This window comes from Pristiophorus japonicus, chromosome 5, assembly GCF_044704955.1.
Source record: "Pristiophorus japonicus isolate sPriJap1 chromosome 5, sPriJap1.hap1, whole genome shotgun sequence".
NCBI classification, from domain to species: domain Eukaryota; kingdom Metazoa; phylum Chordata; class Chondrichthyes; family Pristiophoridae; genus Pristiophorus; species Pristiophorus japonicus.
In genome coordinates this window covers 207,523,492-207,549,453 of record NC_091981.1, presented here as the reverse complement: position 1 = coordinate 207,549,453, position 25,962 = coordinate 207,523,492, and the positions used below count along the sequence as shown (strand labels likewise).

The 25,962-nt window shown below is 42.0% G+C and overlaps 1 protein-coding gene across 10 annotated transcripts in view; it reads left to right on the top strand.

The window, feature by feature from the left end:
- tbc1d5 (TBC1 domain family, member 5) overlaps nt 1-25,962 on the top strand; it is a 789,418-nt gene that overhangs the window by 162,622 nt on the left and 600,834 nt on the right. For all 10 annotated transcript variants that reach the window (XM_070881258.1, XM_070881261.1, XM_070881268.1 and 7 more), the window contains exon 2: nt 15,862-15,939. The gene's annotated coding sequence lies outside the window, so the exon portion shown is untranslated. The remainder of the gene's footprint in view (nt 1-15,861; nt 15,940-25,962) is intronic.

The window sequence follows — 25,962 nt, the reverse complement described above, 5'->3', positions numbered from 1 at the left end:
ACCTACAGGGCTATGGACCAAGAGCTGAAAGTGAGATTCGGCTGGTTAGCCTCTTGTTGGCCAGCGTGGGCACGATGGGCCGAAGTGGCCTCTTTCCGTGCAGTAAATTTCTATGATTCTAAAGTTAACGTTTCAGATTGATGGCCTTTCATCAGAACTGGAAAAAGTTAGAGATGTAACAGATTTTAAGCAACTACAAAAGCAGGGAAAGGGGGAGGGAACGAGCAAAATACTGTGGATGCTGGAAATCGAAAATAAAAACAGAAAATGCTGGACATACTCAGCAGGTCAGGCAACATCTGTGGAGAGAGAAACAACATTAACATTTCAGGTCGATGACCTTTGGTCAGAACTGGAAAAAGTTAGAGATGTACCAGGTAAAGAAGTTGGCAATGAGGAAGCAACTGGAAATGATTCTGCTATACTCATTTACGCCACCTCTAAACCTATCTTTTCTTTCTTTACTTGTATCAATACCATCCCCTTTTGCCATCAATCCTTTTGCCACTTAATCTCTCCTGCTGCCACCCTATCACAGACCTTCCCTTTTGTTCTTTCCCTGCCTCTGTAAAACCTGGTACATCTCTAACTTTTTCCAGTTCCGACCAAAGGTCATCGACCTGAAATGTTAACGTTGTTTCTCTCTCCACAGATGCTGCCTGACCTGCTGAGTATGTCCAACATTTTCTGTTTTTATTTTCGATTTCCAGCATCCACAGTATTTTGCTCTTGTTTACATCAGCATTCTTGGTTTTAATTAGTTTTAATCTCTTTTGGTTTCCCATGATTCACTTTAACTATTGAATCTATTTTGTTAACCCCATTAAGCTGAAACTCCATTTTGAGGACACTTCACAGATGTGTTTCTTACATTATGTAAATGTAATTTTTATTCCATTTTTATTCCCCATTTTATAATTTAAACTCTAGCTCTTTTTATTCCTCAAAATTTATTATTCTGCAGTCACATTTCTGGTTTGTTGTTGGATATTGAAATTTCAACACACCTGATGTGTGCTGAACTTTGGGCTCAAAGCTATGGAAAACAAATTTAGGGCTAGATTCCACATGAAACTCTATTAGGCAAACTCAAATCAATGGGGGTTTAGGGTAAATCTTGGGAATGGATAAGAAATTGGCTGAAGTGCAGAAAACAACAGGTATGCATTAGAGGATTTGCATTCGGGTGGGATGCAAAAGTGCCTTGGGGCTTAGTTTTGGATCTGCTGCTGTTTCTAATGTAATGAATGACTTGGATTCAGAATCTCAATGCAATTTGGTTAAGTTTATACCTGATACCAAACTTGGATGGGCAGTGGATTTCGGGAGGTAACTCAGAAATGACTGAATGAGTTAGATAAAGTATGCAGGTGAGCAGAGCAATGGCAGGTTAAAATTAATGCAGACAAATGTAAAGTTCTGCACATAGGAAGAAAAAAATAACCAACATATAGACACGATGAATGGTGTTGAAATAACCAAAAATGAAGCTAAAAGAGACCTAGGTGTCTTAATGACTTGGCACCCAATATGTCGAACCACTGCAGAGCAGTAATTGACAGCCAATAGCATGGGGAACAACATAGCCTGAATATAGAATGCAAGTCAGTGGAAGTCATGACCAAATTGTGTAGTATTCTGATCAGGCTGCACTTGTGTACTCTGGCAAATGCTCGCCATCAGACACAATAATGACAGTCTGGCATTGGAGGCAGTGTAAATAAGAGCCGTGTTAATGTAAAAATACTATGAGAAAAGACTGGAGAGATTTGGACCTTACAGCCTGGAAAGCTGCTGATGTTACAGAGGTATATAAGATAAAGCAATGGAATAGTTAACATCAGAATTTTACAAATACACAAATTAAATTGCAAAAGTAGGAAAAGGAGGTTAAGTTCAAGCCAGTAAAGGATACATTTAGTACTGATAATGAGGAAATTCTCAGCAGGATGATCAACATATGGAATAGACTTCCAGGAAGAGTCGTGGAATGGAATGATAACCCCCAGCTACTATTCTCTACTGCCAACCGTCTTCTTAAACCTTTCTCCACCGCACTCGCCTCCAACAACAAATGCGAGGAGCTCATCGACTTCTTTGTCTCTAAGATTGAAACCATTCGATCAGTTGCCTCTGCCACTTCCCTTCCTTCCCCTAGCCCACCAGGCCAAACTTCTTCTAAGGTTCTCCCCCCCCCCCCCCCAGCCTTGAACTTGCACCTTTCTCCAGTTTCTCTCTGATCTCCCCTCTTGACCTCTCCACACTTATCTTGTCCATGAGACCAACTTTCTGCTTACTTGACCCTATTCCAACTAAACTGCTAACCACCCAACTTCATTTTCTGGCTCCCATGTTAGCTGACATTTTTAACATTTCTCTCTCCTCAGGTACTGTCCCTCTCTCCTTCAAATCTGCCGTCATCACGCCTCTCCTCAAAAAGACAACCCTTGACCCCACTGTGCTTGCAAGCTACCACTCCATCTCCAACCTCCCTTTCCTCTCCAAAGTCCTTGAATGTGTTAACGCCTCCCAAATCCGTGCCCATCTTTCTTGGAACTTCATGTTTGAATCCTTTCAATCCGGTTTCCACCCTTGCCACATCTCATCAAAGTCACAAATGACATGCTTTGTAACTATGACAAAGACAAACTATCCCTTCTCGTCTTTCTTGCTCCGTCTGCAGCCTTTGGCACGGTTGACCACTCCATCCTCCTCCAACACCTCTCCACCGTCGTCCAGCTGGGTGGGCTATACAAGTACAAGTTGTGGTAGTGAAAATTCTGAAATCTTTTCAGAAGTAGTTGAATGGTGAAATGCTCTGAGTGGATGAATTATGGTGGGCCGAATGGTCTTCCCGCATCTGTAATTATCCTGTTATTTTGTGCATGTGAAGTTGTCACTCATAATTTTGGTGTACAGAGTAATGGGGTATACATTTTGCCTGCATAGAAGACCAATCATTTTTGCTTTTTGAAACTGGGCGAAGCAGAGGAGGTGAAAAGGATTTTTTATTAAGCATGCATTGTAAATGTTACCTTTATGAAACTGGGGGTATACTTGGTGTGCTTAAAAAAGTGATGTACTAATGAAATATGCCGTATGGACCCAATTAATATGCGTAAATGGATTTGTGTCTCCTCGTGTCTGAAATTAGATGGTTGCATAATACTGTACCGATTTTGCTTGTTTGCTTTAGCTACAACTAGTCTGATTGACATTCCTGTCTAGTTATTTATATTGCATAACAATCTTTTCCTTGGGGGTCAGTGTGTTATGGTTCTTCTAGGAAATAATCTGTCGACAGATATTTTCCAGTGATCTTCTTTATTTCACAATTACACAACTCATATTTGACCCTGAAATGAGTTTCCGACCACATATCCGCTGCATAACTAAGGCTGCCTATTTCCACCTCCGTAACATCGGCCGTCTCCGCCCTTGCCTCAGCTCATCCGCTGCTGAAACCCCCATCCATGCCTTTGTTACCTCTAGACTTGACTATTTCAATGCACTCTTTGCTGGCCTCCCAAATTCTACCCTACGTAAACTTGATCATCCAAAACTCGGCAGCCCGTGTCCTAACTCGCACCTTGTCCCGTCCACCCATTACCACTGTGCTTGCTGACCAACATTGGCTCCCGGTCAAGCAACGCCTCGATTTCAAAATTCTCATTGTTGTTTTCAAATCCCTGCATGGCCCCGCCCTCCCTATCTCTGTAATCTCCTCCAGCCCTACAACACCTCGCACCCGAGATATCTGCGCTCCTCTAATTCTGCCCTCTTGAATATCCCTGATTTTAATCGCTCAATCGTTGGTGGCCGTGCCTTCCTGTTGCCTAGGCCCTAAGCTCTGCAATTCCCTGCCTAAACTCTCCACCTCTCTAACTCTCTTTCCTCCTTTAAGACTTTCCTTAAAATCTACCTCTTTGACCAAGCTTTTGGTCATCTGCCCTAATTTCTCCTTATGTGGCTTGGTGTCAAATTTCTATGTCTTATCCATCATCATAGGCAGTCCCTCGGAATAATATTCTTGTGAAGCACCTTGTGATGTTTTACTACGTTAAAGGCACTATATAAATACAAGTTGTTGTTGTTGTTGAATGGCATATTATGAGCGCATGATGTGTGAAATTTTCTGCAGTCAGTCCTATGGGACATTAGGAATACATATTAGTAGTCATGTTATTGTACCTTTCAATTGATGCTAGTGTGGTAATGTAAAAAGGCTATAGGGCTAGAATTTCTACTTCATTTTCGGTGGTTTTTTCGGCGATACTGCTCGTTTTGGTGGAAAACCACCCGGTGAAAATTTCCATTCCATTTTTTAAAGAGTTCCGCAGGCGTTTTCAAAATATCGCTGGGGAGTGGACTGCTGACGTGCACCGCTGAAAAAACCGCTACCGTCCAAGTTTGGGCTCAGTGGTGACCCGTAGGTAAGATCAAAAAAAATGGTCACGAAAAGCAGTCGGAGCTGGGTGGTAGGTAAATAGCCTTGCAAAGAAAGGTCAGTTAAAGGATTTTTAATAATTATTTTAAAATTCTTTTACAACGATTAAGTTAAAAAGGGTCTTGAGAATGTGTTCTGATTTTTTTATTTTTTGTTGTGTTTTCCACCCTCCCTCGGCCCAACCGCAGCCTCGGTCTAAATTTGAGTAATTACTGCCCATTTTGGTTAAAAAACGCCCAATTTGCCCAGGATCGCTCAGCATTCAACCGCTGAGAATCTACGTGTAAGATCCATTTTCTCGCCGGGCGATATTTTTTTCTTTTTTATGCAATCTTTCGCCAACGTTTTTGAAGAAATCCGGCGATGGCGGGTTTAGGGAAATTCTAGCCCTTTGTGATAACATTAGTAACAAATTTATTTATTAATCAGACACTATTACTAGTGGTTACCATCTTTGTATCTTGTCCATTTGTTTTGTAAATATCATCATCATAGGCAGTCCCTCGGAATCAAGCAAGACTTGTTTTCACTCTTAAAATGAGTCCTTAGGTGGCTGAATAGTCCAATACGAGAGCCACAGTCCCTGTCACAGGTGGAATAGACAGTCGTTGAGGGAAAGGGGGGTGGGACAGGTTTGCCGCACGCTCTTTCCGCTGCCTGTGCTTAATTTCTGCATGCTCTCGGTGATTAGACTCTAGGTGCTCAGTGCCCTCCAGGATGCACTTCCTCCACTTAGGGCGGTCTTTGGTCAGGGACTCCCAGGTGAGAGTGGGGATGTTGCACTTTATCAAGGAGGCTTTGAGGGTGTCCCTGTAACGTTTCCTCTATCCATCTTTGGCTCGTTTGCCGTGAAGGAGTTCAGAGTAGAGCGCTTGCTTTGGGAGTCTCGTGTCTGGCATGCGAACGATGTGGCCTGCCCAGCGGAGCTGATCAAGTGTGGTCAGTGCTTCAATGCTGGGGATGTTGTAAATAGTGAACTTTACAGATTCATATAACATGTAGGATGGCACATATTTTAGTGTGTGCACTGCAAGGCTGTAAAGTGCTGAATGATTGGGGGTAATAACATTAAGAAATAGTCCAAAGCTCATCATTGCAACCCGTTCCAAACTGTGATGGATGCGATTTGCTTTTTAAATATTTGGCAGCAAAAGTTGGATCCTGCTTTGTGCCCTGTAATTATGCTAAAAATAGTATATACCGTGTAATTTGGACAGAAATGGTTAGTGGTATTGCACCATTGCTCTGTTGTAACAAAGTAGTAGTGGTATTGTAAGATAAAAGCATACTTCTATCCCTTCCTTAACATAACTGGAACCCGTAGGGATTACGGCGAGAGAGGGATAAATGTACGTTGCTTTGTCAATTCAAGATTAACTTTATTAATGAAAACTGACACTGGTTTATACATGGAAAGAATGATAGTAATACAACTTCAACCTGGAGAGTGCCAGTCAAGACCTCAGGTTGATTAGATATTCAGTCTTAGGAGCTGGCCTGACATGTCACCTTCCCTTCCTTCTCTTTACCGGTGTTTCCTAGAAGCCCCCTCATGTGTCCTCTTCAGAATCTCTTGATTCTGGGTACACCTTAGCTTAAATGCTTTCTTCATACCTCATCTCTGCTTTTATGTCAACATCAAACATGTTCTGATCAAGAAAGGGATAGATTAACGACTAATGTATTCATTGTTTTGTCCAATCTATTTGAGTGGTGTCGATTTAAAGACTTGACTATCCCACAGCCGTTGATTTATTGACAGTTCCTTCCGATAATCGTCTGGGCCATTGTCGTTGCTGTATTTGGCTTCGACACCTATTTGTCTCAGCTCTCTGATACTGATTTTGTTTTGAAGTCTTAGCGTTTACTCGTGACTGTAATAAGTTTCTGCACTCGGCAGACAAGCAGTCCATTATGCTTTCTGATGTTACTGAAGGACCAGAATCCTTTCAATATCCAGATTTATTTCCTTGTTGATGCAGAAAAATACTGTAGCTTATGTATGTATATACAGATAACATTTACACTTTTAAAACATTAATTAAATAAGGGCAGGTGCATACTATTGATACTGAACGATGTCTCCGCAAGATCCTTCAAATTCACTGGGGGGATGGACGCACCAACGTTAATGTTCTCGCCCAGGCCAACATCCCCAGCATAGAAGCACTGACCACACTTGATCAGCTCCGCTGGGCAGGCCACATTGTCCGCATACCAGACACGAGACTCCCAAAGCAAGCGCTCTACTCAGAACTCCTTCATGGCAAACGAGCCAAGGGTGGACAGAAGAAACGTTATAAGGACACCCTCAAAGCCTCCCTGATAAAGTGCGGCATCCCCACTGACACCTGGGAGTCCCTGGCCAAAGACCGCCCTAACTGGAGGAAGTACATCCTGGAGGGCGCTGAGCACCTCGAGTCTCATCACCGAGTGCATGCAAAAAACAAGCGCAGGCAGCGGAAGGAACGTGCGGCAAACCTGTCCAACCCTCCCTTACCCTCAACGATTGTCTGTCCCACCTGTGGCAGGGACTGTGGCGCTCATATTGGACTGTTCAGCCACCTAAGGACTCATTCTAAGAGTGGAAGCAAGTCTTCCTCGATTCCGAGGGACTGCTTATGATGATGATGATGCTGATGAATAGTGATCAGGAGTTGGAACTCTGGCATTGTGCTTTTCCTCTTCATAATTGTCATTTCTTTACCATTATTATTTAATGAAGAGTGCATGTATGTGTTACATTGCCAATATTGGCACAGACCAGGAATAAACTTGAGGCCTTCTGGTCTGTATAACTCACTATTGCAGCATATGCCTCATGAACTCACTGATTATCTGGGGGAGAACAGTTCGCACTCACTTTATTTAAATGGCATATTGGGTGTTGGACATAAAGGTCAAACCAGTGTTGAAGCTCATTATATAAGGTGACTTGAGGTTGAAATTGCATACAGATGAGTTAAAGGGGACTAGCTGATATAATGGGGTATATACTGGCCCTTTACTCTTTGATCTGGGTTCAAATCTGATGGGATGAAAGTTTCCTCCATGTCTGTTGGCTGGAAGGGTCCAATGTAAAATGGTTTTGCCAATTCATGCCAACCTACAACAGGACTTGCACAACATCTAATAGCATAGGATATTGGGAAGCATGACGTTTCTTACTTTTGTCCAATGACATAAAATAAAGTAATATTGATTGAACTAAGCAAATATGATCTTAACTGTTGCTGTGTATGTTCTCAATGTGAAATAAAACAGCTTGCAAACCTGGGCTCACCAGAGTTCACTCAGTCTGTCTTCTGAGCAATTGAAGAAATGCACATTCAGATTACAAGGGGATATTATTTTTACACCCCTGAGTTACACTATTGGGCAGTGTGAGTCTACTGCCATATAAATAAGAAGTTTTGACCACTTGTAGGAAATACTGATAACACTGAACCGAAGAAGAACCGAACAAAAGTGGCGCAACTCCGGTGAGTGCGCCAAAAATCTGCAGGAGCCAATTTTGAGCCCAATGTAACTGTATTATAGAGAAAAGATTGTAACACAGATTTAAAAGGTACCAAGTATTGGATGATAAAGGGTGGGCAGCACTGGATAGTAGATATTATTATACAGTTGTACTAATGGAGAGAGAAGCAGTCGTGTTATTAAAAATATAACTTAGTCCAACTATTCAGCATTGGAAGCAGTCATTTACATAAATAGAAATGATGAGAAAAGTCAGGTTTGGTTTGCTGCTGGCCACATTAAAACCTGCAAAGCAAGTTAAATCTGAGGCTTCCAGCCTGATTAACATATTTAAAATGCCAAACCATCTCCTGGGAGCGGGTTGGATGCCTGCCCCTTGTCCTACCTCCAGTAAAACCTAGAAATCAGCAGGTTGGAGTCTGCTTCCTAATGTGCTCGGAACTTTTGCCCATTTAACCCCAACCCCACCCGCTCACCCAAGTTAGAATTCTCCCATTTGTGTTTATTATGTAATGAATGTTTGTAGGTGTTAATGGTAGGGTAGCTTTCCACACCAGTATATTTGAGTGAAATCACATGGTTATTTGAACCATTCAAGAAAACAGTGTCTTATTTGTGCAACAGGCCATTGTAGTGTGATGTACGATCATACACAAGACTTTTCTAAAGACTGGTCGCAAGGAATCAATATTGCTCTGGCTCACAACTACAGTGCTCTGTGTCTTATGAACTATGTAGAAGTATAGGGCTAGATTTTCGCTGACTTTGCGACCGGGTTTTCACCGCGATTTGACGCTGCGCGGTGAAAACCTGGTCGGCAAGATCTTCGGGCACCTTTTTGCGGCGGCGCTTCCACATACCACCGGGGAGAGGTGCGCTGATGCGAAACGACGTGTGACGCCGTGTGTTGCGTAACCGTCGTACTTTCGGCACTCTCCATCATGCCCAGAATACCGACAGGTTAAACCCGTTGGTGCAGCCCTGCCAGCAGCAGTAAGTATAAAGACCTGCAAAAAAAGTCGTTAAAGTTTTTATTTTTTTAATTATTTTTCAGCGATTTAGTAGGTAAGGGTTTTGTGAATGTTTTGTGAATGTTTTTTGCAATTTTTTTTGTTTGTTTTTCCTCCTCCCGAGGCCTCTCTTGCAGCGCTACCAGCCCCAGACTAAAGTTGCCAAAACTCGCGGTTTGCGCCGCAAATCCTCGTGCAACACCGACTTTACCGATGCAACGTAAAGGCTGAAATTTAGGCCTAAAAACGGTAGCGCAGCGCAAACGGTAATTTTGGCGTAAAACTATTGTTTTTGCCGACAACCAAAAATCTAGCCCATAATGTCTATAGCCTTCATTATCTCATGGAGTTTCTATGCTGAAGTACTAACAGTGCTGTAAATTTCAGCTGAGAGCAATGCCGGCATTTATTTAATATCAATACATTTCCAAAACTGTTGCAGTGGGCTAATATTTTAGTTATTTTTTTTTTTAGAGAGTTAGCTGTGGCTCAGTTGGTAGCATTCGCTTGAGTCAGAAGGCTGTGGGTTCAAGTCCAACTCTGGTCAAAATCTAGGCTAACATTTCAGTAACATTAAAGAGAGCCCCTTCTGCTCTCTTGTGGTTAGCCCTCAACCAACATCCCTAGAACAGATTATCTGGTCATTATCACATTGCTGTTCAAATTGGCTGCCGGATTTCCTAAATTACAGCAGTGACTACACTTCAAAAGTACTTCATTGTCTGTAAAGTGCTTTGGGTTTCCTGAGGTCATGAAAGGTGCTATACAAGTGCCAGTCTTTTAGATTACATATTTCTGTAAGACATTTCCACTACTAATCAATTACTACTTCATGTGGAAAATAGTAGTGCAGGACTTAATGGGAGTTCTCTCATCAATGTGAAAGTTACTCAGCCTCTGCTCTTCATTCACTTTTTTGACAAGTGTGAGTTTTATATAATTTTATAAAGTACTATCAGATTACCTATGGTATTGCTCAAGAGACTTGGGAGTACAGTTTCTGATCCAACTGCAGCCAAAATATGTCAGCTGTTCATCCACCCCTGCTGTGTACAGCAAATGAACAAACACAGTAGGCTAGAATTTGCCTTCCGATCGCCCAGTACTGCCCGTTTCTTGAAGTAGCGCCCTGTGCAGCCCGTTTCACATCTCGATTATCGCTGGCGGTAATTTCAGCTTACCATTACTGCCGGCGATGCGGCAAAGCGCTCGCCCACATTGGAGCCCCAGAAATCGTGGAAAATTCCCTGCCCGCGCTAATTTCAACTAAAAAGTTTTTTTAAAGCCGTCTACTGACTGTTATCGCTGCGATCAGAACCGCCCATTTCTGAAGTACTTACCTGACTTGGGCTCAGCGTTATACCTCCCTCCATTTTCTTTTCAGCTTTACAATGGCCCACAAGATCGAATTAATGAAGAAAATCTTTGTTGGGGTATAGTACAACAGGCACCAAATGCCCACTGGTATATCACTTCAATGGCTATTTTTATTTGATGTTCTAGATGTGTAAATTAGTCGCATTGCAATTTGTAAACAAGCTTTTAGGTTTTCCAGCAAACCTTCTCTTTGAGTGCTTGGATGCTGATACATTAGGGCTAGAACTTCAGTGTGTGAGTCCAGTTAATATAAGCAGGCTTTTCAATTAGAGTGACATCTTGGCCATGCTTGATCCTACCGTTGCTCAACAAAGTCAGGAGTCAGAACCTTGGCTGATTTGCTGCACCTTATACCCCCAGATCCCAGGCAAGGAGCACTAAGGCCATTGTAACATCCACACTGCCACCGGAGTCGGGAGTCAGAACCTTGGCTAATTTACTGCACCTTACCCCCCACCCCAACACCACCTCCCCTCCCTCGCCATGTCTTGATACTGACGTGAATTCAGAGACACACTGAACTCAGACGCTCTCAATCGAAACATTATTTAAAAAATAAACCCAATTGGATTGCAGATGTTTCGCGTCTGTTTGAATGCAGTAAATGACCAGTACCTGTGTAACATGCCGAGGGGCTGATCTTGTGAGTGGTAGGTAATGTATTTTGTAAAATATGTAACACCACTCTGGAAGAAACCATTGGAGTCTTGCCCACTGAGCTATTTATTGCTGAACATGAATTATTTCTGGGAAATTTTTTCCACCCGCCCCCACCACACCCTTTACTGATACTGGCTGGAGCGGGGCCGCAGATGGGGGAGTGGTTGTGTCCACACAATGGGGCCTCATCCAAGTCACTGTGTACAGAATGACCTGAGGGGGGAGGAGGGGGATAAGGGAGTCGGTCACTGGTGTTTAGAGCGACCTGGCGGGGGGGGGGGGGGGGGGGAAAGGAAGGGTGTGTCAGTCACTAGGTGTACATCCAAGTAACCATTCTTCATGTGGCTTGACAGTGTGGGCGTGGGGCTATTCAACTGTAGCAGGCGTGACAACTGTAATGTATGCACCTGCGAGAATGCTCACAGGTTGATAGAGCTGTTGCATTGTGAGTGGCTTACCCCAATTACGTAATGGTCACAAGACTCAAGAAAACCCCAGTCACTTGGGTCTGGGTCATCCAAGATGAGTAATGAGTTTACAAGGGACACCATCAATCACACACTTAAAGTGATGTTTCCTAGAAGTTGTCAAATGGGATATATTTTCCCCTTCCCAGAAGTGAGTGAGACACAGTAGAAGAATGGTTTAGTTGAATAAAATTTTATAAAAAACATAATTTGTATTAAACTTGAACAATGCAATAAAATAAAATTTTTAGGAATTCACAACAAAAAACATTATGAACAACAAACAACAACAGCATAAACACCCTTGCACTCTCCCACAATTCTACCTGCGGCCACCTTTCCCCCTGACCCTTGGCTCTGACCCTCTCCTCTTCCTCCCACTAACAATACCTCTGGCCCTGCCCACCTCAGGACCAGAACGTTCTCCACCAGCAGAACACCTCGAGCGTGACTGCTGGAAGGGGAAGGGGTGGGTGGGGTGGGGGGGGGGGGGCTGCGACAATGGCAGCGCTATGTTTGGGGATTCTGGAGAAGTTGGAGGTGCTAAGGACCCATTTTCAAAGTCAGAAGAAACTGGTTCCTCCTGACGATCAGGTGCTGTCACCATTGGCGGTATGGCACCCTGAGGTGCAGTGCCATATCCCATGACCGTCGATTGCCGCATAGCATTGGCATTGGCGGTCTGGGTGTTCTCCCTCACCGTGGCAATCGGCTCCATCATGTCCTCCGATTGACAGGCTGCTAAAGCCCAATGTTTTCAGACAACCCAGCAATGGCCTGGAAGTGCTCTCGAATCAAGTCGATGCTCATCCTGGACAGTCCCACCATGTCCAGGCTAGCATCTGTCTGTCGCGCAGAGTTCCCACTTTGGCGGATCAGCCGCCGTGGATTCACCATGGAGGTTGGTGTGCGCTGTTGCAGTCCGCTTGGTCTCGCTTCCTCGGGCCAGAATCTAAGAAAGTTGGATTCCGACGAGGAACCGGTAGCTGCAGGTAGAAAGGACCCTTGAAGTCCCACCATCCCTCCATCCTCATGCACCGCCACCGTTACAACGCTTTGAGGAGTATTGTCCTCCAGCACTGTCTCCTCTGTCTCCTCCACCACCATCTGTTCATTTGGTCTTCCCTGCGATGACTCCTCTCTGGGAGGGACAGGCGGCTCCACCCTCTGCAAATGTAAAAAAAACATTAAATATACTGAATGTAATTAATGTACTCCTGAAAACACCAAGTCCTCACAACTCCTCTCTCTCTCTGACCTAAACCAGTTTCAAGATGTTGAGTGCTGTCCTACTGGTTTTCCGGACATTGTCTGCAGTGGTTCTGCTTCCCTTACTAAAGGTAAGGAGATCGGCGACTTTTCTCCCGTTCTCACCGCCCACTCTAGTCCACCATCGCTAGCCTTCGCCACTGCCGACATCGAGGACCCAAAAACCACAGGAGTGCGCACCAACGGTATTCTGGCGGTTACAAAGACACAAATGCCGGAATATCGCTAAGGATCCAGCACCAGCAATCGGAGGGGAAATTCTAGCCCACTTTTTATTTTTACTCACTGCTTTAGATGTAAATAATGTTGGCATTTTCTCAAAACCTTTCAATCTGACTTGTTTAGATGGAGATTTTATTCTTTACTTCCAATGGTTGGGGTTGCAGCATTTGCTTAAGATACAAGTTCTTTATTTATCTTCTCTTTGTCATCCCAAAATCTAGCTGCCTTCTCCATTATTTGCATGAATATGAAAAACATTTTTTCTCATCTTCAATTCCCACAGTGGATTTGTAGCTCTTGTTGGTGAAGGGATATGGGGAGTTGTTTTCTCACCATCAAGTCACCAATGCTTAGTACCTTAAATAGATGGTCATTTACCATGCTTTAGGCTTGACTGACTCCATTCCTAAGCTCACTATCCAAGTATCATATAAACATCCCTCTCAGTCAAACAAGAATACTCATCCAAAACAACACTGTCCATTCAAAATTTCTATATAATGTCTTAATCTGCGGATTTTCTTTCCAGTCACTTGTGCATGACAATTGCAGGTAAATTTTCTGTTGGCTGTTATGGGACACTGGTCGTTATGGTGCACTCTTGGTATTGTACTGAGCAGGGTGCAAATTATAACTGCTGTGATTTATCTTTGTCACCCCAGTACCCAAGGCCCAGGTGGAACTTCCAACACCTGAGACTGAAACAGGAGTCTCAATCCCCAGAGAGGGGGGCAGGCTTTAGCAGAGGAAAGCTCTTGCATGCATTTTCAACTTTAAATAACTTAATTTTATGGATATGTTTTGATTTTTATTTGCCGCAAAATGCATATTTTTTGCATTTTTGTTACAAATGTTAATTTTAGCTATGCATATTGACTTGAAGGAGGAAATTATTTGCGCAATTTGATTGTTTGTAGCAGTTGTTGGTTCCTGGGTGGTAGCTTAGAAAACAAGTTGAGTGATTTGATTGCTATTTTCTTATTTAATTCTATACAAGTGAATCAGTATAGTTTACTTAACAGATGATGGCTATTTGAGACTGTCGGGCAAATAAGATGAGCACTTTGCTCCTGCACTGCCCTAAACTAAACAGTTGATTAGTTTGTAAACTGCAAGATTTTGGATGGGTTTAAAAAGTTGAAGCAAATTAGGGAGGTGGTATCTTAGGCCCCAAGTTTCCACATGATTTGCTCCTGATTTTTAGGAGTAACTGGTGTAGAACGGAGTATCTTAGAAATCGGAATGCTCCACATTTAGTTTTCTGCAGTTCTAGTCAGGTAGAACAGTTTCACTTTGGAACTGAATTCTTTTTTCAAAAGGGGGCGTGTCCGGCCACTGACGCCTGATTTGAAAGTTTCCACAGTGAAAACGTACTCCAAACTAACTTAGAATGGAGCAAGTGAAGATTAATGTACGCTTGAAAAAACCTTGTCTACACTTTAAAAAATCAGGCGCAGGTTACAAATTATGCGTCGGGAACGAGGTGGGAGGGGGGACGGGGGGGGAAGGGAAGTCATTAAATTCTACAATCAATCCTTAGTTATACTTATACAAATAAATCCAACCTGAATAAAAATTTATAAGCAAAGAAAAGATTAAATAAACCATCTTCCTACCTGTGTGAAAGTGCTTCAGGCAGGCCTTTCAGGCAGCAGTGTGGCGTCGGTCTCGACGGCAGGCAGCAAGCAGCCTTGGTGCTGAGCTTCAGTACTTGAGGCAGCGATGTGGCGTCGGTCTCGGGGGCAGGCAGCAAGCGGCCTTGGTGCTGAGCTTCAGTGCTTGAGGCAGCGGTGTGGCGTCGGTCTCGACGGCAGGGGCAGGCAGCAAGCAGCCTTGGTGCTTGAGGCAGGCCTTCATTCCCCGCGAAGATGCAGCACCTGGACGGACTTGAGGCCATTCGGCCATGGGATTGCAGCGGCGTCAGTGGCTGGTCGGGAGTGGCTGGTCGGGAGCAGCAGCAGCCTTCGAGCTGTGAGGGGGACTGACTGAGGCCATTTGGACAGGGAGAGGCAGCCACATCGACATCTTTATATTTAAATTTGCAGAATGGGTGCACCACATATTATGCAATGGTTTGCTTCCTCATGCAAGAAATTCTTTGTTCTTGGTGGAAGTTGATCCATTGCAAAGTTGAATTGGCACTTTTATTTCTCCAAACACACAGTCCTTAATTTGCAGGCACCGGTTCTGCAAGTTTAACAGTAAAAAGCTGAACTCACTGATTTCAGCAGGTGATTTATTCAGCAGTGCTGCTAAAAGCACTCCCTCACACACAGAAATATCAAGAAAATTAAAATGCAAGCCTTTGCAGGGGTCCAAGAAACAAATCTTCACTTTTTCTTTCTGCAGCACTTTTAAAAATGGCTGAGTGCCAATGTTTACTTCAGACTGCGCGTGCGCGAACGCTCCAACGCGCACACGCAGGGTTGCCGGCACCAAAATGCCTCATTTAAATTGTACCCGCCCCCTCCTACTTACAAAATCGGCGCGAGTGGTAGGCTCCGCCCCCTGTGCGCCGCGCCAAGCAGACGAATACCGCGTTTTTTTTCAGGCGCCGTTTTCGGCGCGAAAAACAGGCGCCCAGCTCTGAGGGGCGCCTTTTTCGCCGCGTGTGGAAACTTGGGGCCTTAGAGTTATTGTGAAATACTGTCAATAGAGCATATGTTGCTGCTGTATATACTGTCATATATATTTCCCTATGATGGCACAGTGCTGCTGATTATGATTATTTGTTTGGTGATGCATCTGAAGGGGGGAATTAACTTGTCTCTGTTGGTCAGAATGTAGCCTCCTTTAAAGAATTTGTTAATGGTAAAGTAAAACCAGATTGTTAGCATTGAAAATCTATAGGCTAACTTCAAACTTTTTTTTAACTGGTTGACAGCATAATAATTTGGTTTTCTAATATAGTTTTTGTTTCCTATTGTAGGTGTTGACTGCCTGAGTTTACAGGTGTTAAATTAGGCTTTGCAGAAGAAATTTGGAGTAAAGCTTAATCTGAAGATTGGTGAGTATGCCATTGGAAGTTTATTTGGCAAGACTTGTTGAATAATTTTACTGTGAACATGTTACTTGCATCAAATCAGCGCGCATCACAGGCTAAGTGCTTGTTGAACTTTGAAAGATAAAATATTGTGGCCCTGAATTGGCAGTCAGTATGAAAGAGTACTCTCAGCAAGCGCTAAATCCCGAACTTGCGATCTGTCAAGTTCTGAATCGACAGATGATCCACTGTGACTTTCAAGTCCTTATTCAAATGTTATGTTGGCAAAAAGTTGGGCTAATTTTCCACCTACTGCGCACCAGTAACTCTGGAAATTTTTGTTGCTGGTGCAAACAGGCTACTGCGCCTGTTTGCACAGTGTAGGGGGAGGGGGTGATGAGAAAATAGTATAATAATTTAAAAGGAACATGTAAAACAACCTACCAGGCAGCTGTAAAGGCTCGGTTTGAGGGATGAGAACATTTTAATCTTTCAGAGTCTTCCAATAAATAACTGTATTTACTCCAAAGTATTCGCTGTGCTATTTGAAGCCAAGTACTGTACTTATCAAATAAATATAGGCTCAGAAATCCCGGTTGGCTGCTTCCCTCAGGCAATCGGGTAAAAAAAAAAAGTTAAAAAGGTGCGCACCTACTTGTTCCTGCTGCACCCACACGAGTTCCTGGTCCTGAGGCCTTCACTGACGTACTCAGGGCTGGAGCTGCAGTCACATGGCTCTGGCAGCCAATCAAGGCAAAGTATTTTCTCATTCATAATAATGGGAACTCTATAAGTTGGAGTTCACGTTATTATTAATGAGAAACCCCCCCAAACATACAATATTCTAATATGAAAATAGAAAAATACACCACATTTTTATTAATTTAAATTAGTTATTTATGTATTATTAAAAAAATATATTTTTCCGAATTTAAAAAAAAAAGTTTTTTTAATTATGATTTAAAATAAACTTACCGTAGTGGGAGAGTTTTTAAACAATAAAATGTGTGTTTTAAATTTTATTTTAAAATATTTATGTGTATTTTAAAACTCTTGCGCCTGTAAAAGTAGGCTGTGCATCTGCTTTTATCAGGTGCAAGAGTTTTGAGGACATTTGCTGGGCAAAATATTGGTAAATACCACAATCTTGCCTATGCAAATGTCCTCGCTCCTGATTTACGGAGGATCTGTCCAGCTTGACAGATTGGAAAAGCCGGTTTTCAGCGCATGCGCATTGTGTGCGGAAAACCGGCTTTTGCGATGCCTTCCTGGGTCCGTACACGGTCCATTCTGACCCAGGAGGCCGGAATTTCAGGGTCATTATTAGTATCACACTGTTTAATTTACAAGTTGTAACTACTTAATAATACACGGGGCTTTCTATGTTTCCTGATTGGTTAGTGAAAGGAGCATTGCCCCATGTGATCCCAGGTACTCTTATGCACAGCAGTGCGCTCCAGGGAATCGTGGGTCATTGCACTGTGCATAATTCCACAGCGAAGCAACGCAAGTTCTCGAAACGGGTAAATGCGGATGCCTGTCGGATGTCAGTGCTTATTCCTTAGCTATATTGTCGACTGCAAATTCAGAGCCTGTATGTTTAATCCTTGGTTCCCACAAATATAAATGCAGGATGTATGTTGCTACACTGGATAAATGAACATTACATGAAGTGCTTAATATTTTTAAAATCTTGAGAATGATCCATTGAATTACTGCTCTCTTAAATATGGGTTTTATCTGCCAGGTTCACTCATTTTCCATTTGGAGAATTCTGCAAATGAGTTGAAGATATTGAAAGCTATCCATACTGTGCATTTGAGTCTTTTATGAGGAGGTGTACAGGGGCAGCTAAGGAATTACCTAGTCTTTGTTTTGTTTCCTCATCAGTGTCATGAGCAAGGTTGTGGGTATGGCTTATTGGAGAATCATTAGCGGTAATTTTAACTTACAGACTTCAAAAGAAAGAAAGAACAAGTACTTTATTGGCTGTAAAGTGCTTTGAGATGTCCGGTGGTCGTGAAAGGCGCTATATAAATCTAAGTCTTTCTTTTTTTCTTATAGACTTCAATAGAAAAGAAAATCAGGCCGAGTGTAAAATGGGTGGCTGATTCATTTAATGCATTTTTTTGCTGAGTGATCAAAGTTTAAATTACCCCCAATGGCATCCAACCATTCCACGTACCAGTCCACTAGACATCCATTTTTATTTAGATACCCTTTTCCTTTCCTTTTCCAGAATAATCAAACACTTCTCCCTTTTTATATTTGTATTCACAGGCAGATTGTGAGATGAATATTTACTTTGAAAATGTACAGCTGCTAATTTGAGTACTTTTTTGTTGGGGAAAAAGAGGATGGGAGGAGTCAAAAATTCAAGGACCAGCAGTTAATCCCTGCAGGGTGCTGTAGAAATAACTGGACACTAATCAGATAAAGTTCTTGTCTATATCTTTACTATATAATTGTCATTTCAAAGTGACTGTTATAACTGTGAGCCAATGAAATTCAATAGCTATATTTAAGTAGTTGTGGCAAGTGTACGAGCATGATATCTCTGGACTGAAAAAATGGTGAAGCGGATATTGTCTCATTGAACAAGGTGTCACTTTTATTTCCGATTAAAAATGACCATTAAGTAAAGGAATTCCAAGTCATTTGGAAAACATCTGTGCACAATTCTCTATCAACCCATTGTCTTATCTACTCAATGACTAATAGTCTAATAGTGAAAAATATCCTGCTTTGAAGTATTCTGCCTATAAATATTAGGTCACAAAATCTTTTTGGATTGTTTATACAGTTGATAAAAGGTTTCAGTTTACAAATGTGTATTGGGTTTCTTTTAGTAAAAATATAATGTGAATAAACCAAACACAAAATTTCAAACAAATTATTTATTTGTTGCTTAATTTTTTATTTATTTGTATTTTTGCAGCATTTTTCTATAGTTAAATATTTTTTCAAGGTTTGGAGCTCAGTAAGGGTAGGTTATTTTAACTGAAGCAAAATGTATGTTACTGGTATCTGAAATGGATCAGCTGTTGACTTTGTGAGGTACTATAATCGCATTTGATCGGGGCCCAGGAGAGCCGAGGGCCCAGGGGCAGCACGGGCCAGCCCACACTGCAATCTATGGATAGTAGGAGCATGCGTCCAGCAGAGCTTGGTCTCCTGTCATCTTGGATAACCCTTGCCACTGGATCAAGACCTAGCTCTGTCAAGCCCGTGTGGTGGCTGGTGTGCAACGGCCATGCACAGGCCTCTTCCACCCTTCAGTATGTAGTTTGGGACCTAGAATTTCAGGTCCCTCATTGAAACACCTGTGAACTCATCCCTTTTTGTTGTGGAAGCAAATCATCCTCGATACGAGGGACTGCCTAATACTACTAATAGCATTACTGTCACTATTACACTTTCCAAGCCTGAAGTCTATTTTTCTTTTGCGATATCGCAACATTCAAGGCAACCCTGATTCTGCAGCGCATGACTCATCCTGTGGAGATGAGATATTGTAATATATAGCGAAGCAGATGTAGGACCTGTCACAGAAATGGCAGCTGTAATCCGTTGCTAGCTGGGTGTCTTTTGGGAATTGCAATCAACAAACAAAGAGTTAACAGAGAACATTTTATAGTAAACATATACAAATTTCAATTGAAAAAATAAGTCATTGTGTTTAGAAATCTTTCTTCTTTTGACAGTATAATCATTAACATGCCCTTAACTTTGAGAATTGTATTTAAAAACCTAAAGGGTTGAAGTTAAATATCTAAGTTTCTATTTTTATAGTTTTTTCTCTCTCAAGAGCTTACACTTATGCATGAACTCAACCACTTGTGCACTATTCCTCCAAACAGCTCTGAGCAACTTTTGTATGCACAAAAATAATGGCCCAGAAATCCTGGTCGGCTGCTTCCCACGGACGATCGAGGGAAAAACTTAAAAAAGATGCGCATTTACCTGAAACTGCTGCGCCCACACGAGTTCCCGGTCCTGAGGCCTGCACTGACTGCGCAACACAGGGCTGGAGCTGCAGTCACAAGGCTCTGGGCAGCCAATCAAAGTAAAGTATGTTCTCATTCAGAATAATGGGAACTCCAACTTTATTATGAATGAGAAACCCCCAAACACCCAAAACACTAATAAAAAAAATAAAAAAAATACACCACGTATTTTTATTAATTTAAATTAGTTATTTATGCATTATTAAAAAAATCCGATTCTTAAAAAAAAGCTTTTAAAATTATGGTTAAAAATAAACTTACCCTAGTGGGGAGGGTTTTTAACGATAAAATGTGTTTTTAAAGTTTTATTTTTTAATATTTTTGTGTATTTTAAAACTCTTACGCCTGTAAAAGTAGGCTATGTACCTGCTTTTATCAGGTGCAAGAGTTTTCAGGACATTTGCTGGGCAAGATATGGATAAATACCGCAATCATGCCCATGCAAATATCCTCGCTCCCGAGATGCGTGGGTCTGTTAAGCTCCAGCTTGGCAGATTGGAAAAGCCAGTTTTCAGCGCATGCGCATTGTGCGCTGAAAACGGGCTTTTGCGATGCCTACACACTCCATACGGACCTGGGAGGCAGGAATTTCTGGGCCAATATTGAAAGAGAAATTTCAAAATATTTGTCTTTTACACTCTTTCCTGTTCAGGATTAAAAATATCTCTTCTTGAAATCATTTTTTAAAAAATCAACAAATGAAGTATGTAACTGAATGAGATGTTTTCTTGCTCAAAAATCAAATTATATACTGTCGAGATAAAGCTGATTTGGACCAGCAAAAAACGACTTTGGTAAGCAAGGTTGAAAACTGTATAACATGGTATCGTCAGGATAACAGCCTGTGCTAGAAACTGTGGCAAAAGAGCATATGCAAGAAGCATTGCATTAAAAATTGATTTAAGAATTATTGTTAAATTGATTTAAGAATGAATGTTGTTCAATGCAAGTTACAAACTGATTGAAGATGATTAAAGTTTTTTTTAAAGTGATGTATTGTTGGCAGCTAATCTAAATGTAACTTTTGGATTTATGAGGATGTGGCCTGGTTTGGCAAACTCTCAATTCCCTTTAGAGAATAGTTAAACAGTGATTAATCATTGTTTCTTTACCAAGTATGCAGGGAAAAAGGAAACCTGCATTTCATACCTCTGAAGCAATTAATCCCTGTGATCTTTGCCAGCCTCCTCCTGATGATAAGTCTAAAGACAAAACTGTACCTAATTTATTGAATTGTGCATGGCAAAAAGAATAAAATGTATCATTTATTTCCCATTATTTCACCGAGCAGGAAGTGAGAACTTGCCATTTCTAAGAGTGCCACACACTGTACGTGGATAACAAACTAAGTGAGCTAGGTAGCTGTGATTACAATGTAGCAACTACTGCTTTTTTCAATGTGCACATCTGGTGTTCTTTTTCATTCACTTGCTGGCATTTTTTAGTGATTGTGGCATAAATCATTTTGCTAATCAGAAACGCAAGTGACTAAGAGTCATTTCTTCTTTGCAAAATAGAAAAAACATATGGCTTTCCAGTCATCTCTGGTAAACAAAAAATCCATTGACATGAGGGTTTGCTGCTTTTTGATAGGAAAAATGGATAGCATGCTTTATTTAGTAGCTTAAATTTAGAAAGTCAGCTTTTTTATGTTTGGTATACATTGTTGTAATTTTAACAAGAAATTCATACAAACTAACAGTAAAGTTAAAAATTGCACAGTAATTCCAAATAGTTAAAAACAGATAATATTTTTAGGTCCGAGGTTTTTAATTGCCAAAGACATTTATCAGCAACCTTTCTTCCCCTTTAACCTTTGTTATATTTTAGGGAAAAAATTGTGATTTTTTTTTCACATCCAGATGCTTTACAAAGCATGTCACAAGCATTACCTTCTAAATTAAGTCCATTCACAGCTGATTGTGTTTGATACTGTACTATACTGCTGTAGTTTTGTTTTTTTGAACTTGAAATTTTGTTTCAAGTTTTGTATTGTATAATATATATCAACTGATTTGATAATCTCTCACCATTATTATGTACTCTGTTCCGACACTATATCAGCTGGCCCGGTTAATCGTGACTCAGTTGGTAGCACTCTCACCTCTGAATCAGAAGGTGTGGTTTCAAGTTCTCTTCCAGACTTTCAGCACATAATCTAGGTTGTCACTTCAGTGCAGTACTGAGGGAGTGCTGCACTGTCGGAGGTGGCGTATTTTGGATGAGATGTTAAACTGAGTCTGCACTCTCGGGTGGATGTAAAATATCTCTTGCCACTATTTTGAAGAAGAACAGGGGTGCTCTCCCCTGGTGTCCTGGCCAATATTTATCCTTCAACCAACATCACTAAAACAGATTTATCTGGTCTTATATATGAATTGCTGTGACCAAGTTGACTGCTGTATTTCCTACATTACAACAGTGATTACACTTCAAAAGTACTTCATTGGCTGTAAAGCACTTTGGGGTATCCTGAAGTCATGAAAGGTGCAATATAAATGCAAGTTTGTTCTTTCTGTTAGTGCAGAAACTTATTTTTATTTTACTAAAAGGGTGTGAAGATAATGAGAATATTTATTTTTAAATCCAGTATTTGTTAAAAGTATACTCTTCTTTCTACCCCATGTTGCTTGAACCAGCCACAGGTGAGTGTATTAATGGTGTGGAATGAATCTCTATCTTACATCTTAACTTTCTCATGGGTAGGGTGTAGTCAGTAACTGGGAACTCTGCATGTGAGGAATCAGAGGGGCTAATCCCATGTTCTATAAAACTATATTAGTCCATTCTGAAAATTACCTTGTGTTTGGAAAAAAAACCCTTTGTAGAATAAACAATATAAATTATAACTATAAATTCAGTCCATGAATAATGATCTTGTTTGTGTTCATCTTGTTTTGTAAATTGTGGGAGCACCTTCACCAGGTGCCCTGGCCAATATTTGCCCTTTAACCAACACCTAAAACAGATTATCTGGTCATCATCACATTGCTGTGCCCAAATTGGCTGCTGCGTTTCCTACATTAAAACAGTGACTACACTTCAAAAGTGTAAAGTGCTTTGGGACACACTGAAGTTAGGAAAGGCACTATATAAATATAAGTCTTTCTTTCATGCACCTGCTGTCCTTGTCCTTCTAGGTGCTGCCAAAGAAGGCTTAGCGAGAAGCTGCAGTATATATTGTAGATAGTACACACTGAAACCGTTGTAGGCCGGTGATAATGATGATGTGGGGGGGTGGGGGGGGTGGTGTGGCGGTTTGTGTGCAGCAATAACAACTTGTGTTTATATAGCGCCTTTAACGTAGCGAAACGTCCCAAGGCACTTCACAGAGTATTATGAGTTAGAAAATTTGATACCGAGCCGCATAAGTAGAAATTAGCACAGGTGACCGAAAACTTGGTAAAAGAGGTATATTTTAAGGAGCGTCTTGAAGGAGGAAAGAGAGATAGAGAGGTGGAGAGGTTTAGTTGGAGTTCCAGAGCATGGGGCCTTGGCAACAGAAGGTACGGCCACCAATAGTTGAGCGACTATAATCAGGGATGCTCGAGGGCAGAATTAAACATCTCGGTGGGAGGGTTGTGGGGCTGGAGGAGATTAGAGATGGGGAGGGGCGAGGCCATAGAGGGATTTGAAAATAATGATGAGAATTTTGAAGTCGAGGCGTTGATTAACCGGAAGCAATTTAGGTCAGCGAGCAACAGGGTGCGGGTTGAGCAGGACTTGGTGCGGGTTTGGACACGGGCAGCCAAATTTTGTATCACCTCTAGTTTACATAAGGTAGAATGTGGGAGGCCAGCCAGGAGTATGTTGGAATAGTCAAGTCGAGAGGTAATGAAGGCATGAATGAGGGCTTCAGCAGTGGATGAGCTGAGGCAGGGGTGGAGACGGGTGATGTTATGGGGTTGGAAATAGGTAGTCTTAGTTATGTTGCGGATATGTGGTCAAAAGCTAATTTCAGGGTCAAATGTTGACACCAAGATGCATGTTTAGACTAGTGGATGAGGTGCCGATCAAATGGACTGCTTTGTCCTGGATGATGTTGAACTTCTTGAATGGTTGCAGCTGCATGTAAAGTATTCCACCACACTCCTGACTTGTGCCATGTAGATGGTAGAGAGGTGAGACACTTGCCACAGATTACCCAGCCTTTGACATGCTCTAGTAGCCACAGTATTTATCTTGTTGGTCCAGTTGAGTTACTGGTCAATGGTGACCCACTGGACGATTGAATGATAGGGGTAGGTGATTATGTGCTGTCTTGTTAGTAACAGTCATTTTCTGGCATTGATTAAAGCCAAACCCAGGGATGCAGCTACTTGCCACATCAACCCAAGCCTCATGTTGTCCAGATCTTGCTGCTTGTGGGCCTGGACTGCTTCATTATCATAAGAATTATGAATGGAGCTGAATACTGTGCAATGATCAGCAAACTGATCCACTTCAGACCTTATGTTGGCAAGAAGGTCATTGATGAAGCAGCTGAAGATAGTTGGGCCTAGGATTCTTCCCTGAGGAACTCCTGTAGCGATGCCCTAGGACTGAGATGATTGACTTATAACAACCATAGCCGTTTTTCTTTGTGCCAGATATGACTGCAGTTTGTTATGCACTCGGTTGAAGATGGACTTGATTTCCATGAGGACTGGGCAGTGGTCACTCCAAATAGTGCTGTCATAGATAGTTGCATCTGTGACAGGCAGATTGGTGAGTACGAGGTCAAGTAGGTTATTCCCTTGTGTGTTGGTTTTCTCAACACCTGCTGCAAGCCCAGTCGTGCAGTTACATGTTGCAGGATTTGGCCAGCTTGGTCCATGGTGGTCCCCTAAGCCACTGATTGTGAAATAAGTTGAAATTCCTCACCCAGAGTACATTCTATGCCCTTGCTACCCAGGGATGCTGATGGAGGAAGATGGAATGTTGGCTGATGGGTATAATTCTCTGAGTATGACTGTCGGGTTCTTGCTTGACGAGTCTGTGCGACAGCTCTCCTAACTTCAGCACTAGTCCCCAGATGTTATAGAGTAGGATTTTGCAGGGTTGGAGATGGGTTACAAAAATAGAGAGGGACAAGACTATGAAAGGATTTGAATACTTTGGATGAGAATTTTATATTACAGGCATTGGGGCACTGGCTGCCAATGTAAGTAAGCAAGCACATGGGTGATGGGTAAGCAGGCATTGTCGTGGAGTATAGGATTCAGAGCTTTGGATGAGCTGAAGTTTCTGGAGGATGGAGGATGGCTCGCCAGCCAAGAGAGCATTGGAATAGGCGAGTCTTGATGTGACAACAGCAAATGGGCTTCAACAACAGATGGGCTGAGGCGGAAATGGACACAGGTGATGGAGAGGACATGGGGTCAGAAGCTCAGCTCAGTGTCAAATGGGATAAAAGTTCAAGGGGTTGGGGGTAATATATTAGCATGGATAGAGGATTGGCTAACGAACAGAAAGCAGAGAGTCGGGATAAATAGTTCATTCTCGGATTGGCAACCAGTAACTAGTGGGGTGCCGCAGGGATCAGTGCTGGGACCCCAACTATTTACAATCTATATTAACGACTTGGAAGAAGGGACCGAGTGTAACGTAGCCAAGTTTGCTGACGATACAAAGATGGGAGGAAAAGCAATATGTGAGGAGGACACAGAAAATCTGCAAAAGGACATAGACAGACTAAATGAGTGGGCAAAAATTTGGCAGATGGAGTATAATGTTGGAAAGTGTGAGGTCATGCACTTTGGCAGAAAAAAAAATCAAAGAGCAAGTTATTATTTAAATGGAAAAATATTGCAAAGTGCTGCAGTACAGCGGGACTTGGGGGTACTTGTGCATGAAACACAAAAGGTTAGTATGCAGGTACAGCAAGTGATCAGGAAGGCCAATGGAATCTTGGCCTTTATTGCAAAGGGGATGGAGTATAAAAGCAGGGAAATCTTGCTACAGTTCTACAGGGTATTGGTGAGGCCACTGTGTGCAGTTTTGGTTTCCATATTTAAGAAAGGATATACTTGCTTTGGAGGCAGTTGAGAGAAGGTTCACT